Source organism: Salvia splendens, chromosome 2, assembly GCF_004379255.2.
Source record: "Salvia splendens isolate huo1 chromosome 2, SspV2, whole genome shotgun sequence".
Lineage (NCBI taxonomy): Eukaryota > Viridiplantae > Streptophyta > Magnoliopsida > Lamiales > Lamiaceae > Salvia > Salvia splendens.
In genome coordinates this window covers 17,921,539-17,928,724 of record NC_056033.1, presented here as the reverse complement: position 1 = coordinate 17,928,724, position 7,186 = coordinate 17,921,539, and the positions used below count along the sequence as shown (strand labels likewise).

General features: G+C 44.1%; 1 pseudogene; it reads right to left on the bottom strand.

Moving 5' to 3' along the window:
* Positions 1–2,689: 2,689 nt before the first annotated feature.
* On the bottom strand, positions 2,690–5,838 carry LOC121775174 (annotated as a pseudogene).
* Positions 5,839–7,186: the final 1,348 nt, after the last annotated feature.

The following is a 7,186-nucleotide window of genomic DNA, read 5'->3' as shown; positions in this document are numbered from 1 at the left end:
CTGATCGGCTTCCTTCTCCGGATGCCCGGCCCGCTCGACTTCGGCCTCCAGCTCCAGCGACTCGGCCTCACCCTCTCCGTTGTAAGTCGAAGCGGGTGAAACGGGTCCCACGGAGGCAAAGATAGCCTCCAGGTTCTCGTCCCGATCAGCTCGACAACTCCGGACTCGGTCTGCAGAAAGCAGGACCGAGGATGAAGCGAGCTCCTCAAGGAGCGGCAGATTCTGAAGCCGAGCTGCTATCTCTCGGCTGTACAGAGGCAGCACGACGTCGGCCCCCTGCTCGCCCTTATCGGTAATTAGCCTTACCAGACTACCGACAAAGGCCGAGAACTGGCTGCTCAAAAAGAGTTTCTCCGTGTAGACACGGAGAGCCTCCCCCTGGGCAGCCACGGCGGCAGCCTCCTTCTGAGCCTCCCGGTGCTTCGTCTGCTCTTGCAGGATGATGAGCTGGTTTTTGGCTGACCGGGCTTCATCCTGAGCCGAGATCCTAGCAGCTCGGGCCCTCTCAAATTTGGCCTCAGCCTGTTCGGCCAGACTACGAGCAAGATGCAACTTCTTCTGCATCTCCTCGTAGTCGTGGGATGCTTTGGAGAGCTCCACGGAGACGAGCTTGGCTCTCTGAAGATGAACAAGGAAAAAACTCAACAGAATGGCCATCAAAAAATGTGGAAAAGAAGCCAAGTCAGAAAGCTTACCTCCACAAAATTCGTCGGCCATTGAAAAGGCTCAGGGACGTGTTCCGGGATGTCTGCAACCACCTCGGAGATGACCAGGTCTGTCCCCGGCACTCTTGGGGACTCATGAAATTTCCCCCTTCCCTTTAGCCGAACACGACTCCGGCACTTTCGGATCCGAAGAAGAGGTTTTTTGCCTCTTCGGATTCTTCTCGGCTTCAGACGCCGAGCGAGGGGCTCTCTGCCTCTCCGGCTCCACAAGCTCGGAGGACTTTCGGATAGCCTTATTCAGCATGTACACTGCCAAAAAGCAAGAAGCAAAGTCAGATTTTCTTCGTTAAAGCAGTAGAGCATAAAGATAAAGAGAAATCCTCACCCTCGGCCTCTTCGTCCGAAGACGAGATGTCGAACACGACGTCGCCCTTGACGAGCTCAGACTCCGTGTATTGTTTCCTAACTATGGGAATCTTGTTGAGCTCGCCATCGAGCTCGTCCAACGGTTCAGGCCGAGGATGACGGATAACGGACTTCGGCCCTCTCCAGGGAAAACTAGGAGCCGCGGTCCTATCATAATAGAAGAAGCGGTTTTTGCCACTTCGGCCACTTCGTTTTACAAAAGGCCCTAAAGGGCTGTACAGGGATCAAGTAAAACCAAGACCCCTTCCTCTTAAATTGAAAGAATTTAAGGATCGCCTTCAAAGACAAATCCCTTCCTAACCTACGGAGTTCGGCAGCGAAGGCCGACAAGTGCCTCCAAGAGTTCGGAGTCACCTGGCCTAAAGGAAGCTGAAAAAAAATCTAGTAAATCTATAAAGGCAGAAGGGAGGGGGAAACGAAGCCCGCATTCTAAGCAGGCCTCGTACACGGTGGCGTAACCCTCCGGCGGGGAGTCAGCCCTATGATCACCGTCAGGTACCACCGCCCTCCCCCCAGGAAAAAAGTATTTTTCGGGTAGGGATACCACAGTATCCTTACTCAAAATACTATGGAAATACTCTACGGTCTTCTCCCCGGACTCTTTCCGGCCAGAAGACCCCTTACCGCCTCTCCTACCGCTACCCGACTCCGAAGAAGAAGAAGAAGACATTTTTCTTACTTTTTGAAGGTGAAGAAAGTCTGAAGAAGCTCTTGAAAGCGGAAGAAAATTTCTCGAGAAAGAGAGAGTATAGAAGACGCAACAGCAAAGGTGTTCAAATGAGGAAGAAAGAGCATATTTATCAGATTCGGGAAAGATTTCGAGATCGTTGCGCTGTTTCGAATCCCACCTTTTCAGGATTCAACGGCCGGATTTTACTGTCGCATTTAATGCAGGCACGCGCAAGGCACGTCCCCTGACGTCAGCCTCCCCCTTACCATTATCCAGAATGCCGAAGTGACTCACCTCGCCGAAGTGATTCACTTCGCTTTTCGGGGGGGGTAGTGATGGGGTACGAACTAAACCCTAATGGCAAGCCCAATAACAGTGACGGCCCATCAGCCCAGAGCCCAAGAAAGAGTATCTGTTCGGCACCAAAGAGTTCGGCACGACCAAAGAGTTCGGACTCAGCCTACAGCTCGGTAAAAGCCGACCAGTCAAGCTCTCCTCTCAGATCGGCAAGAGCTGATCGGTAAAGTCCAGCAGTTCGGTCTCAGCATTCGACCGAACTAGGAGTTAGTGGACTCATGAAAGGCCTCCACGACCTACGCTATACCCACGATCTATTTAGTGGTACGAAGCAGTTATTGAGCAGTTATTGCTCACCCACGATCTTGTTAGTGGGGCTGCAAACCACGACCTTAGTTCAATGTATAAATAGAACTTAGATCAGATAGAAAAGGGTTAAGCTCTCTAGAGATAAAATACCATATAGCAAGTCTGTGTTGTAAGCTGTAATCCCAGATCAAGCAATACAATCTTGCCCTCCCTTCTTCCCGTGGACGTAGATTTACTTCAGTAAATCGAACCACGTAAATTCTCTGTGTCGTAGTCTTTATTCTCTACCAGCATTTACTAACATCAAAAATTCGCGGATCCATCACGGATCCTTTCTCGGGTTCGACCCGTTCCTTTCCGCGATGAGATAGTTCAAACTCGGCAACCCTTGAAGGAAGAGCGTGTCGTTGTTGGGAAACGACAGTACTCTCCCGTGCATGGAGTAGACCTTCTCATAGCATGGCATGGCCCGACCTAGCTCAACTGAGGCGAGCCAATCAACTATATCTGTTTCGCCCCAGTTGAAAAGGGTGACTCTTGAAGTCCACCCTTTCTTGAAATCCGAAACAAGGTGCCAGTTGATGCTGACCCCACAATTGTCAGGACAGGGCAGAGGATTAGGGAGTTTGCGGTTTTTTATATCCGCAAACTCTTTAATGAATTTTGTCCTGTTGTGGAATGGCACTAGCTGGGCCTCAGGTGGAAGGAGGACAGATGGCTCAGTGGCACTACACGTGTCACCCACGGAGGCGGGGCATCCACATGCACAAGTGTTGCATGGTACAATAGAATCATTGAAAAAGGATGAAAAAGTCACACGGCATGTTGACTTTTTCACTCTCGTCAGTGTGGCGTTGCAGGCCACCTGCCACGTGGCCAGGGCTGCCGTCTCACCTGCCACGTGGCCAGGGCTGGACGGCAGCCTCGACGCGTCCGGGAACAAAGACGGCGCGACGCGGACGGGCTTGCCGCACTGGTAATCCGGCCCGACCGTGCTATTGATTCGCCAGTTGAGAGAAGGGGCGAGCTCGGTCCTGTTGATGTCCGGGGGCATTTTGTACACTTCGAGGCGGAACGAAGACTTTGACCTCTCGGGATCTATCTCGGACGACAAAATGCTCCCGTTCCGGCAACAGAAAGGGATGAGCCCTAGCTCGGAATCGTTAGGCTTCGAGAGAGGGAGATCGACGATGGTCGGCCTCGTTGCACAGCTCAGAACCTTGGAGAAGTCGAATTGCTTGTAGTATTGGGCTTGGCGGCCGAAGATGCAGTCGCCGGCGTCGATGATTTGTGGGAGAGCTCCACGCATTGAGTTGATGAACTCGCCTTGCATCCATTCCCAACTCAGGTTCCAGTTGTCGAGACGGCCAAATGGATTGTGATTGGAGATTGTGACTTGAGCCCAATAGTTAGGATCGTGTGTTGTTAATACATCATACATTATTGTCACGTCGCCTGTCTCGAGGGGTGAGAATCCTTGCTCCGATGTGATGTTTGTCTTTGTGTTTGCGTCTAGTGTGCAGCAAGTGCTCATGGTATTGTTACCTACATCCACAATTATATCAAATTCCTTAAACTTTCACCAATTTTAATCTAATTTGGTATTCAACACGTTGTATGTTATTGCAATGATAATATTAGGCATCTCGAAAAAAAAAAATTCGCCCGTGACATTGGCTTGGTTATGTACTCTCTCTATATATTCCTTTAGTCCCTCGTTAATTAACATCAATTTCCTTTTTCGTCCCTAATTAATTAGTATCCTTACTTTTGGAAATAGACCTTACATTTCACTAACTCATTTCACTCACATTTTATTATAAAATTAATATATAAAAGTATAATTCACATTCCACTAACTTTTTCGATTCACTTTTTATCTTAAAACTCTTGCCAGAGGACCGATGGAGTATATTCTTATGATGCCACTTATCTGACGTGGTTCGAAAGAAGACAAAGAATTATTAATTAAATAACGATTTTTAATTTAATTCACCCATAAACCAAACTTCCTTAAATATATAGTACTACCAACTTACATAGACTAAATCAACCAATTCACAATATCCGAACCAGAAACGCTTTCTTCAAAATTAAAAACTATTCATTTTAATATGGCGAAGATAAAAAATAGTAGTTATACACACAATAAAAGATTTATATAATATCTATTTTTTCAAAGTAATTTTTGTCCTTATATGGACTAAGAAGCTTTATGATTTATAAATTATAATCAAAATATTATCAAGACAATAAAGCTTTTGATTTAAATTATTCCTATATTTATAATAATAAGGATGGTATTAAAATTGAAAAGTGTAATCCTATAATTTTTTTTTCTATTACTTCCTTCTTTTCTCAATATATGTCCAACTTTGAACCGGTATGAGATTTAAGAATTGTAATCCAAAATTGATTTAAAAAGTTAATGAAGTATGGATCATATTTTTGTATCGAAGTATTAGTTTTAAATTAAAACTTAGCAAATGAAAATGAATTAGTGAAATATAAAATCCATTATAAAAAGTGGTAAAAATGAAATGAGATAATTTATATAGGACATGCCGAAATGAAAAACTGGCCAGACCAAATTAAAATGAAAAATGGGACATATAATGGGAACACGCAAGTACTAGCTACTTTTAATTTTTGTGTAAAAGTATTATCACAGTTCACTATTATTACTCTTTTCGTCTGCCATTAAATGTCTCATTTTTCCTTTTTTCATTTTTTCGCCAATAAATGTCTCATTTCACTTTTACTATATTTGGTAAGTGGACTGTACATTCTACTAACTAATTTCGCTCACATTTTATTTTAAAACCAATATATAACAGTAGGCCCTACGTTTCACTAACTTTTCTAACCACTTTACTATATAAAGTCAAACAATTTCTAAAAACTCGTGTCTCTCAAATACTACGAGACATTTAACCATGGACAAAGGGAGAGTACCTGTTATGGTAGGATTCTGACACAAGTAGCCGTCATTAGCGAGAGTAATATTTCCCGGCAACGGAACGTCCGGCAGCGCCACCCCGAACTCCGTCCCCAACAGCTCCACCACCACCCGCATCTGCTCGATATCTCCAGCCGTCTCGATCGCAGTTTTCAGGTCGGTCACAGAGCTGCCGGAGAGAACAGCGCCACCGCTGACGTTGGCCGGAAGAAAGGCGGCGTTCGTGGCGGACACGAAAAGCTCTCCGTGCTCGAACCCAACGAATACCCGCCAATTCTTCAGCTCCTTCACCCCCTGGTTGAGAACCGTCAGCGTCGAGTTGAACCGGTAAGGCTGGTCGAACCGGTTTTCCCGAGAAAGAAACGGGCGATTCGCTCGGCCATGTTATGGTTGTACGTGATCAAAACGCCGTCGTTGCATTGAGGCTGAGCTAGGGTGGTGTGGAGGTAGCAAAAAAGCGAGAAAATTGCTAAGGCCGAGAGAGTGGAACTAGGAAATAAAGGAGTGGACATTTTCATTGAGGAGAGAGAGAGAGAGAGAGAGAGAGAGAGAGAGAGAGAGAGAGAGAGAGAGAGAGAGAGAGAGAGAGAGAGAGAGAGAGAGATAGAGAGAGATTAGCGAGATAGAGTCTCGATAGAGAGCGTATCGTATATCCTCTCGCTGCATATCGCTAACAGAGAGAGAGAGAGAGAGAGAGAGATGTTTGAGAGATTCTTGTTGATTGAAGTAAAAATTGAAATAATATTTTAATTAATGGAATTGGCGTGCCGGCTTTGATTGAATGAGTCTCTAATTAAGTAGAGAGGCGAAGTAAGCAAGAGATGAAAATATGAATAAGCATGGCCTTATTCAGGTTTCATGTTTCTCTTCAACTCGTTTCCTTTTCATAGTATTTAATCCTTATATGTTCCTCTCGGCTTGTGTGAATTGTCGTGACTTGATATGAAAGAATATATTTTTCTCATTTTTGGGTGGAGGGAAGGTTGTATAATACAAGTCAATCCTTGTCTCTCAATCTCACTCTAACCTAAACAAATTGGGTTGGTTTTATATCTAAAGTATTTAAATTAGTCTTAGAAGATGGTAATCCTATAAGATAAGAGATTGAAAGCGTAAACGTGTTTATGTACTACTATTATTTTTCTTGTGTATTGTTTATAGGGCTGTGTATTGTTTATAGGGTTGGGTAGACGGTTGGTTAATTGACCACAAAAAATAATCAAAAAACTAACCGGGACTGAACAGAACTGTAGCTCAGTTACTTCACTGACTGACTTGGTTAGAACTGATCGGTTACAGTTCTAACCGAATTGGACCAAAATAAAATTTTAATTCCAATAAAAACAAAAATAATAATAATAAATTAAAACTGGACTCACTAGTTGTTCCGTGTTTAAGTCCACTTTCTGTGCTAGCAGGGTTGCTTGCTGTGCCTTCTGGTTTGTTGGTTCTTTTGTGTGTGTTAAAATCTTTCTCAAAATGTCTCAGCCAGTTGGTATTGTACCCTTCAATGGGAAAAATGATTTTGTTATATGGAAATAGAAAATACAATGTATTTTGATTCAACAAAAAGTTTTTAAATCGGTTGAGAGAACTATCCCTGATACTGAATTTGAAGATAAGGTTGCAGAAATGAATGAATTGGCCAGGTCTACTATAATACTCAATCTTTCTGATTTTGTGATCAGAAAGGTTGGGCCATTGAGTCTGCTTCTGAATTATGGGCAAAACTAGATACTCTGTTTACTGAAACCTCAATGTCTTCAAGGATGTATTTGTTGGAAAAACTTTTTAAGTTTAAACTTGATCTTTCAAAGGACATTGAAGATAACATTGATGTTTTTCAAAAACCTGTTCAAG